We start from the raw sequence: 11,996 nt of genomic DNA, 5'->3' as shown, positions 1-11,996 counted from the left end.
GATATCACCTTTCACTCTTTTAGTCTGTTAGGCATCGATCGGTTGTAATGGGTTTGGTGATCCTACAATCCAAACAGATGCTCAATGTTAATATAATCTTGTAAAGCAATCATTTGAAACTACAGATTTTTATTGGCACAATACTTTCCAATTAACCTCACGAAATTTGTGACTTCCACATTAAAAGCTGAGATTCGAATTGATTAAGTCTTCATTGAAAGTAAGGGTAGTAAAATTCAGATAAACTAATGCACCCGTTTTGGCTTCAATTAATTCAGGCTTAACATTTAATAAAAATGGGTCTTGATCATTCGGATTTGTTAAATAGAAAGGCTTAAAATGGGTCCTTAGATGTATACATTCATCAAATTCAATCCGTCTTTTCCTCGAATCTCATTCACCGTTCCGTCAGTCAGGGAGAACAATGTGTTCTCTTCACACTTTTAAACCACAAATAGTAGTATGGCCTACCTATGAATCTATAACGCCTAATCGATTTTGTAACACACACATTTATCAATCTCATAGTTGACGCATACTTGTGGATAGCAACAAACATATTAGTGTCTTTTGGATGTGAGATAGGGTGAGCTTGAATATTATGAGAACCCAAGAATGAAAACCAAACAAAAGCTAAGGTCATAGTTGTTATTGACTTAATTGACAAGAGGAAAGAGTTGCCAAGTCAAGCAATTGGAGATAATGGTAAGGATTCTAAGAAAAACACTTTGATTCAACTTCTTTTTCTACCCCTTCTTCTATTTAGTTTATGGAAAATTTATGATTGATTTTTAACTTTAATTAGACACAATGGAAGAGATTTAAGGTCATTAATTTTGCCCAACCAACAACTCTCATTAATATGCCAACTTAGATTACATTGATATTTTATCACAACAGCTTCATATCACAAATTTAATTTCTTGTTCACATATCTAAGTTTTAACAAGGGATAAATCTTTTTTTTTTTTTTGAAGTTGGGGGGGGGGGTTAAAAAGAGCATCAACATGAACAACAATAGAGAAATGACTAGGTTGTAACATTGTTCATCTTTTTCTTCAATAGAAAAACAACACATTTACTTAGCTAAGGATGTAACCTTCAAAGGAATCACATAAAATATTGTTTTGTATGTGTGTCGATGCTCTGTTTTTTCTCAACACAAACCAATAAAGAAAATTAGTTGTGACTTAGTAGGATATAGTTTTGACATTGATACTGGCTTTCTGCGGAACAAATTCATTAGGTTTTGGTCTATATCCAAGTTTACATCTAGAATTCAAATCATTGATTAGGAAAGATAAACTAACTAGCAGATATATTCGCGAAACTTTTGGGTGGTTAAGGCTTATATAGTTTTTTCTATTAGTTGTGACTTAGTAGGATTTAGTTCTGACATATTTACTAGCTTTCAGTTGAACAATTTCATTAAGTTTTGGTCTATATTAAAGTTTATATCTACAATCTAAATTGATTAAGAAAGATAAACTAACTAGCAAATGTATTCACGAAACCTTTGCCACATCAAAGGTTCACTTCTCCGTTAACCAACCTCAACATGTTACCTTTTATAGCAACATGATTAAGATATAGATAACTATACTCGTTCAATTCACTAGAAATAAAAATATCATCATCATGTTATATTTGTTGATGATTATAATAGATTGTAAATGCAATTACAACTAAACCATGTAAAACTTGTGTGCTTCCTTTGCACTACGACGATAATTTACCAAATAAAATTACAGTGGATAAAAATCCGGAAAGATTATCTTAGGATGGCATTAATTAGAGATTACAGAAAAGATTACAGTAACATAAAAAATCCTGAAAGTCTATGTTGGGTTGGCATTAGGCGTTAAAAGGTGTGGATCTCATTTTTCGTCTTTATCTTTCTTTCTTTCTTTTTTTAATTTAAATAAAACAAAAATAAGATGATGTGTTTATGAAAAGAGTCAACTATGGGCTTGACCTTTCAATAGAACTTTGCCCAAGTATAAGAGAAAATACCAGATGAGTCCAAGGCCCAAAACGTCTCATGCGGCCCATTGTTCGAGGCCTCAACTGTTTTTAAGTTGTAGACTCTGCCAAATCTATGGCATCGCCATTGTAATCACAAGAAAGATCCACATTTGACGGTCATTGAAACGAAGTAACTGGCAAAAAAGAGAGAGATTTTGTACGAGACAAAGAGTGAAAGACAGTGCTCTCAGCATACAGCTCATACTTATCCTCTGGATTCTACTCTTTTTGTTCTGTGCAAACCGTTGTGTCTATGATATGGTTTATGAACCAGATCAGCAAAGCAAGGAGAATCACGCACAAAATGCCACTGCCAAATCAACAGCTCCAAACAACAAAGAAGATCACGTAGGGGACATACGGGGGGCCAGCACGATCACCACCATGCCGCGTTGTAACCATAGAAGGCTAGCAACTTTAGCAGATTACATATAACCGTTTGAGATAGGGACATAAAGGGTGTAAGGGGTTTTAGGGTTTTGGAGAATCAATGGAATATTACGCACATTGATGCGCTATATATAATGTAAGCAGCAATTGGCAATGAACAGAAAAGAATTATCTCTGCCTCTCATCTCTTTCTCCTTAACTAATCTGGAGGTCACCACCCTCGAAGCTGGAAAGTTGTATCAGTCTGCAATTCCAAGGAAGGAGAAGACGAAAGGGAAGAGAGAATAGAAAATGGGCGAGGTATTAGAAAAGATTGCATGTAATAGCTACCAAAGAGCTCCAGCTGAGCGGGGGGATATCAAGGGAGGGAGAAGGAAAACCGACAATTCACCAAAGTGGTATATCCTCAGGCGATGGGGGGGATTCAGAGAAAATAGGGGAGATGGAATCATGGAAGAGGAAAGTGATAGATTGCAAAACAAGGAAAATCGACAATTCACCAAAGTGGTATATCCTCAGGCGATGGGGGGATTCAGAGAAAACAGGGGAGATGAAATCATGGAAGAGGAGAGGGATAGGTTGCAGAGCAAGGGAGAGGATTGTTTTCATATAGTTTTATTTTTTCAATTGTTTCTTAAAATATGTTTATCTTACAACATTGAGGATGAAAAATTTCATATCTCATTTGCTGTATATCCTTTTTTTCAATTATTATTTTGAGAGTGTTAATCTTACAATACTAAATATTTAAAAATTCATATATTTTTACTACTATTATTCAACTATTTTTATTATATTCTAATTTGAATATTTTACATTGGTATCAGAATATTATTCAATATAATGTTATTGTGGAAGTATTTATAACCATTACTTATCTTTATTATAAAATTAAGTAAAGATTATTAAAATAATGAACAAAATATTCACCAAAGTGGTATATCCTCAGGCCATGGGGGATTCAGAGAAAATAGGAGAGATGGAATCATGGAAGAGAAAAGGGATAGGTTGTAGAGCAAGAGAAAAGATTAGGCTCATCCAATTGAGACTAACTGACTTTCCAGAGAGGAAAGCCAGAATTCTAAGAAAAAACATTAAGGGCGTCAAGTCACATCTTATGTGATCTGATCAATTAGGAGCATCATGTCATCTCTTTTGTGAGTTCGATGCCTCGAAAATCAGAACCTTTTATATGCATACTCACAAGTCATCTGGTTTTGAGACAACCACTGGCCAAAAACGCATCTGGTAGGCAATGAAAAGATCTTAGGAAGCTACAAACTTTTGCTTCAAAGTCACTATAAAGCGAGTTTCTTTAGACCAAGAGATCATTAATGGATGAGCTGGAAGAGATTCTTTGAAGGAAATCACTTGTGATGAAATGACTTGAGGGAAGAGTGTTAAGAGGGAGAGCTGTCTTACCAGAGGAGAAAATCACTTGTTAGCAATTCCTTTAAATCTTTCAACTCGTTGGTGTTCTCTTTCAACTCTTTCCTTTCCCGTTGCAACTCCTGAACGGCAGTGATCTTAGCTAAGCTGGTGTTCCTCGCTGGTGTTCTCTTTTAACTCTTTCCTTTCCCGCTGCAACTTCTGAACGGCAGTGATCTTAGCTAAGCTGATGTTCCTCGCTGGTATTCTCTTTCAACTCTTTCCTTTCCCACTGCAACTCCTGAACAACAATGATCTTAGCTAAGCTGGTGTTCCTCGCTGGTGTTCATTACAAAAATGGGGGCTAGTTTTAGGATGGTAAATGGAATCATGGGCAACATCTTTAGTTTAATGTTGTACTTGCCCCTCTGAAAATGAATACCAAGATCTTCAAGCAACAATCTATTGAGGGATACGATCTATTCATATTTCCTCGCAACGATTTTCTCCAGCCTTTGCTGGCTTTTATACTAAATGATAGGTTGTAAAAACCAGCTGAACACTGCTATTAATAGCTTTAGCTAAGGTTGGAGTGTGCATGCTTATTCCTTTTCATTTTGCAACTTACTGAGGTCTATAACGCAGGAACGAGAATGAAGGTAGATTCAAATTTTATTTCTATATAACAGAATTTTTTTTTTACTGTAGAAGCTAACTACTTTTCTTTGCATAAAATTATTTATATTGTGCTTGCGGTTGAATGTGCAATCGTTATAGTGATAGTGCTGGTCGTCATCTTGGTCATGGGCACTAATGTTCAGACAAACTTGTTCATTAGAGTTGTAAGTAGCATTGCAGCAAACATCATGTATGTTTTGCCATGGAAGCCTCTAGTATAATCTTCACCTAAATGGTTTTGTTTCTTCTACTTTCAGTTTGAGTTTGATTCTCTTCTTAGTATCAGAGCTATTTTTATAAAACATTCATGACGTGTCGGATGTATAATTGGTATCAGAGCTATCTTTATAAAATATTCACAACGTGTAGGGTGTTCACCTTGCAATATTAAGATGTAAAAATTCATATAGTTTTGTTTTTTTAATTGTTTCTTAAATAAAATATGAATATATATATATATATATATAATATTTATATATTTTTTTTAATTCTCAGAATCTCCCGATGGTGCCATAGTGGTCCATTCGTGGAATAAAAACTCACTACCAGAATCTCCAAATGGTGGGTCCCAGTAAATCCTAACAAATTCATTCAGTTACTCGGTACGCAACACTGAAACGTGAAACAAGACCCAGCAGATGAGAGGACCTGGACTTTTTCACATTTTCTTTAATCCTCTGTTTCTTGTACTGATAAAAATAACCGTTTCTTGGAATTTGTGTTTTGGAAGAATTTAAGCTCTAAAATTTAAAAGAAACATCTGTTTACGTGAATCAAAGCATCTTTATTGTACAGTAAACGCATACTTGGTTGATAAATGAATAGATTAGGCGTTATATTGAAAATGTATGAAGATTTGTAATAATTAATTACCCAAGTATTAGTGATTTACTCAATAATGAAGAATTTGTCTTCTTGTGTGGTAGGGCCACTAGAGTCCTTCTTTCTTAGAAATTTAAAGGTTCATCAACAAAGGCTAGGGCTAAGGCTAGGGCTAAGGCTAGGCTTATGAGTGTTATGTACACTAATAAAAATTAGACCAAATAAAAGAACGACTACCAAGAAGCTCGCAAGAGCAAGCGAAATGATACTTGAAAGTGGAAAATCTCCAATGGAAAAACCCACTTCAAAGATGTTATTAGCAACAACTTCTTAGATTATGTCAATGTCATTATCAACAACTTCTTGGATTTCGTCGGAGGGTTGCTGGTTCATTATGGTCAAAGAATGGCATGTGGGGAGCTTCCCAAAGAATGAAGGAAAACTCATGCTGAAAACTGTTGTTAATAGCATTGGCTTAGGATTGGAGTGTGAATGCTTATTCTTCTTCATTTTGCATCTTACTGACGTTCGTAACACGAGAACGAGAATGAATGTAGTTTCAAATCTTTTTCAATATAACAGAATTTTTTTTTTAACAGTAGAAACTAACTTCTTTTCATTGCATAAAATTATTTATGCTGTACTTGCGATTGAAGGTGCAATCATTATATCGATAATGCTGGTTAGCCATCTTGGTCATGGGCACTAATGATCAGACAAATATGTTCATTGGAGTTGTTAGTAGCATTGCAGTGAACATCATCTATATTTCGCCAGTGGAAAGCTCTGTATAATCATCACCTAAATGATTTTGTTGCTTCCACTTTTAGCTTGAGCTTGATTTTCTTCTTGGTATCAGAGCTATCTTTGTATTCTAATTTGAATATTTTACATTAGTATCAGAATATTATTCAATATGATGTTATTGTGAAAGTATTTATAACCATTATTTATCTTTATTATAAAATTAAGCAAAGATTATTAAAATGGTTAACAAAATATTCACCAAAGTGGTATATCCTTAGGCGATGGGGGGATTCAGAGAAAATAGGGGAGATGGAATAATAGAAGAGAAAAGAGTCATTCTTTCTTAGAAATTTAAGGGTCCATCAACAAGGGCTAGGGCTAGGGCTAGGTTTATGAGTGTTATGTACACTAATAAATATTAGACCAAATAAAAGAGCAACTATTAAGAAACTCGCAAGAGCAAGCGAAATGATACTTGAAAGGGGAAAATCTCCAATGAAAAAACCCACTTCCTGGATGTTATTAACAACTTCTTCTTGGATTCCGTCGGTGTCATCATCGACAACTTCTTGGATTTCATCGGAGGATTGCTGGTTTGTTATGGTCGAGGAGGGCATGTGGGGAGCTCCCCAAAGAATGAAGGAAACTCATGCTACGTATCAACTGCAATGAAGGATCATTCGCAGAATGAAAACTGAAATCTGGAGATCCAATCGCGGAATAAAAACTCTCACTATCAGAATCTTCAGATGGTGGAAAGGACTCACTTGCCGAATCTTCAGATGGTTCTTCTTGTGGCAATCTTGTTAAAGATGATAATTGTTAACACATAAGGACAAGTCATATGTAAATAACATGTAAGTCCTTAGTTCTCTGTATAAAGCTATTGTATCATCCCATTATGATAATAAGAAAAATTCATCTCTGTTATCTCTTCGTTATGTTTCTTTATGGTATCAGAGCCATTTTGGTGCTGACTTCTCCTTTGTCTGTCACTTGAAATTCTGTTTTTTTTTTTTTTGCGAAGCTTGTTCTTGCTTCTATCAAGGCTGCTGCAAATCCTTCTTCTCTTTATCATTATCCTTGCACCTTGAATGTAACGAATTTTGTAACAATTCGTTTAAAATCTGAGAACTTTCTGTTATGGGAGATGCAGATTTCTTCGTTAATTGAAAGTCAAGATCTGTTAGGTTTTGTTAATGGCGAGTGTTCTTCTCCTAATTGATTGGTTCCAAACGTTGTTGGGGAGGATATTCCTAACCCTAATTACCATGCTTGGCTTCGTACAGATAGGAAGGTGTGGATTATAGAAACATAAAAAATCTTGAAAGTCTATGCTGGGTTGGCATTAGGCGTTAGAAGGTGTGGATCTCATTTTTTGTCTTTATTTTTATTTTTATTTTTATTTATTTAATAATATTTAAATAAAACAAAAATAAGATGATGTGTTTATGAAAAGAGTCAACTATGGGCTTGACCTTACAATAGAACTTCGCCCAAGTATAGAAAATACCCGATGAGTCCAAAGGCCCAAAACGTCTCATGCGGCCATCGTTTTTTTAAGTTGTAGACTAGGGCATCGCCACTGTAATCACAAACAGAGACTAGGGCATTGCCACTGTAATCACAAACAAAGACAGAGAGGAAAAGACACCAGCAAACACTCTTGTTTATCCTATGGTTTCTATTCTTTTTTTTTGGGCAAACTATCACCTCCAGAGGAGAGAATGACAATCGACAATTCACCAAAATGGTATATCCTCTGGCGATGCAGAGAAAATAGGGGATGAACCACATAAGAGGAAAAAGATAGGTTGCAGAGGAGCAGGGGAGAGGATTGTTCATCCAACGATCAAGTCATCCCATAGGTAATGGTAAGCTACAAACTTCTGCTTAAGAATCACTATAAAGAGAGTTTGAAGTGAATCTTTCGCAACTACTGAGTGTTCTGTTCTCTTTCAATTCGTGTTCTTTGTTGTGTTCTATTCTCTTTCAACCTGGTGTTTTGCCTGAACGTGTTCTTTGCTGTATTTTGTTCTCTTTCAACTTGGTGTTCTACCTGAACATGTTCTTTGTTGTGTTTTGTTCTCTTTCAACTTGGTGTTCTGTTTTCTTTGTGGTGTTCATTACAAAAATTGGGATTAGGACGGTAATCGGAATAATTAACAATATCTTTAGTTTAATGCTTTACTTCACCAGCTGGATATGGTGGCAAAAATTTTTAAACAACAATCCATAGAAGGATATGAGCCTTTTATATTTCTGGCAACCATTTTCTCCAGCCTTTGCTGGCTTCTATATGAAATGATAAATCATAAAAACCAGCTGAACACGGCGGTTAATAGCATTGGCTTAGGTCTGGAATCTTCCTGTTGTTTTCTCTTCATTTTGCATCTGAAGGACGTCAGTAACACAGGAACGAGAATGAAGGTAAATTTTAATTTTTTTTCTATATAACAAAATTTTTTTTTTTTTTTTTTTTTTCTACTGTAGAAGCTAACTTATTTTCATTACAAAAAATTGTTTATACTGTGTTTGCGGTTGAAGGTTTGATCGTTATAATGATAGTACCGATCGCCATCTTGGTCATAGGCACTAATGATCAAACAAACTATATGAATTTTAACATCTTAATATTGCAAGGTGAACACCCTACACGTCGTGAATATTGTATAAAGATAGCTCTGATACCAATTGTACGATACAAAAATCAAAATATATTTAAAGATAACTCTGATACCAATTATACATCCGACGCGTCATAAATGTTTTATTAAAATAGCTCTGATACCAAGAAGAGAATCAAACTCAAACTAAAAGTAGAAGAAACAAAACCATTTAAGTGATGATTATACCAGAGGCTTCGATGACGAAAATACATGATGTTCGCTACAATGCTATTTACAACTCTAATGAACATGTTTGTTTGAACATTAGTGCCCATGACCAAGATGACGGCCAGCACTATCGCTATAATGATTGCACATTCAACCGCAAGCACAGTATAAATAATTTTCTGCAAAGAAAAGAAGTTAGTTTCTACAGTAAAAAAAATTAAGTTATATAGAAATAAAATTTGAATCTACCTACATTCTCGTTCTTGTGTTACGGACCTCAGTAAATTGCAAAATGAAGAGGAATAAGTATGCACATTCCAACCTAAGCTAATGCTATTAACAGCAGTGTTCAGCTGGTTTTTACGACCTATCATTTAGTATAAAAGCCAGCAAACAGTTTAGCTCCTATTGATGCTGCATAACTGTATTCAATAACAAGTTAATTCAACATAAAACTGGAAATAAACCATCATTCTACTGTACTCATTTTACAAAATTTGAGCAATCATATTCATACAATGAATAACTATGTAATGATATTTATTTATTAAAAAAAAATAGATATCTCCATATCATAGAATTTCAACCATTGCAATTAGTTTCATATCATCTGCCCTTCTGCCTCCTACATTTCATTACCTATAACAATTATCGAACACAATGGTGTCAATTAAAGCAAAAACAGGTGTCAAGTATAGTATTCCACTTTATATCAATCGCACACTATTCCTTAACAATCGATCAACATAACACTCTTCCACAATATCAATTAGAATCACCACGTAACCCATTTCCCAAGTTAAAAGTTTGCCACAACCAATTCTCAATATGGCAGTATACATCTACAAAAGGATTTAGGACTTCAAAGACCTAGCAACCATGATCCTCCTGGACATTGAAGTTTTGAACAACCAGAGAAACCTGATTTTTTATACAACCAGTAGGTTTCCACACAAAGAAAAGAGGCAGCAACCAAGTTGCAAATGCAAAATTACTAATAATCTAATCTCGTATATTCATCAAGAAAGCATTCATAAAAAGAGAAGCAATATGAGAAAAAAGGGGGACAGTAAGCAGACTAACAAAATACATCCTAATACTAGCAGGAGTTGACAGGAAAGTATAAATAGAAACAATAGAAGTCCTATTAGGGTTAGGACATGAGTTAGACTTGGAAAAAGAAATTAAAACAAATGTCTACCATACAACCCTGGAATGAATCTCGCAAAATCTTGGTGATATGAAATTTTTGGATATCTCGAGTCTCTCGACCGCCTTGCCTCGAGACGATATTAGAGGTTGAAACCAATTTGACCAAAATTTCGATTCAAATTCTTTGAAATTTCAGTCCTTTTCTTGAGATTTCGATATCTTGAGGGTTTCCTAGTAAAAAGATATATAAATACCAGCTTTCATCGACATCTCAATGGTTTTGACCGAGATTTCAACCGAAAGGTATTTCCAACAGATAACCCCATGAGAGAGGGAATTTTTTTCTTCCATTTTGAGCAAAATCTTCTTCAAATCAACACCAGCAAAAATGTGGAAGCAGTGGATTGAAGCTCCAAACACTAGGATTGAAGTGTTTTCTTTAGTTTGAGGTAACCCATTTTTCTCTAAGCAATTATTTTGGAATATATATGTACAAAAATTATTTAATAGTGATGAAACTAATATATGATGAACACCATGGGCCAATGTATGAACCCACAACGTCGGAATTCTTTGTTACAATATGTATTTTTTTTACTATTTTCTTACATGAAAAATGTAAAAGAAATATAAGATAGATGTATTGTATAGCAATGAAATAGATATATGTTGAACACCATTGGCTAATCTACTTGAGAAGTCCTGTGGGTACTAGCCTGGTAGACAGACTAATATGATGGTAATTGATACATTACCTAGCTCTATTAGTGGACTGAGTATTGGCGAGAGGGACTCCAAATCGAGTGGGTATTGGCATTTTCCATCTTTTATCAATGATGATAGTTCATCAATATCACCCTCAAAGCACAGTGGATCATATTTCAACCCACATGGTCAGTTGATTGGGATGGGCAGCATTTGCCTGCTCCATTGTATTCCAGTGTTTGACTATGAATCCATTAATTGTATGGCGATATTGGATCCTTGTTTTATTGATGAGATATTCTCCTACCTTGCACACCAGCCACCGTCCCCATACATGTTCCCAGTGGCACCATATGTTTTGTATGATGGTGGATCAATGATTTTTGGTGCCAGTACATCACAATTTGGTGACTCATATCCTAGGATGGGTTACCTTTAGTATGTCAATAATGTGACATCCATGTTTGTAGTGTCAAATTATATAATATTCTTCTTGGAGTCTATGAGACTATGACGTGGGATTCCAATTTGTCACAATCAGATTGCAGTCCAAATCGAGTCTAACTGACTTAGTGGGATTGAGCAAGGGCAATATAGTAGCTTACATTAGTCAACACTCAAGGGGAATTTCTCTGGTTTTGTATTTCCTATAAATTGAAGTTGTCATGTAAACTCTTATTCTCACATAGTTTGCACAATTGTTTTTAATATTTGATATTGATGATATATGTGCGTACGTTGGTAGTTGAGTTAATATTTTAATATAGGTTTAATATTTCACTTCATTATCAATTGAAATTGCTCAATCATTTATGTCAATTTATACTTCAAGCATGTTTAGATATCTAAATGTATATTTAGTTTTGACTGAACACAAACAAGCATGAGTGTGATTCCAAAAGACCACTATGGTTGTTTTTTTTAGTCAAGCTAACCATAGATATGTATATATGGGCCTTGAAATAGGATATCCAAGAAGAACCAGAACCCAAAAATGCATGAGCCACCAAAACCTGGCAGATTTTGTACTAGGTTTCAGCAAGATTTCGACCAAAATCTCAACATCTCGGTGGGGTCGAGACAAAACGAGATTTCAGATCCTGCTTACAATAGCTTTAAGGAATTGCCTAACTAACTTTAAAACAAACTAGGATTCCTAACTAACTTCTAATTGAAGAGATAACCCAGCTCAACTATAACTCTATAAACTAATTCAAAATAAAAGTAAATTAATTAACTATCCATTTTTGAACTCAACTTATGTTCCCATGC

The sequence above is a fragment of the Hakea prostrata genome, chromosome 8 (genome assembly GCF_041222555.1).
Source record: "Hakea prostrata isolate BN-2017 chromosome 8, UWA_Hpros_2, whole genome shotgun sequence".
Taxonomy (NCBI): Eukaryota; Viridiplantae; Streptophyta; class Magnoliopsida; order Proteales; family Proteaceae; genus Hakea; species Hakea prostrata.
This window is presented reverse-complemented; position numbering follows the sequence as displayed.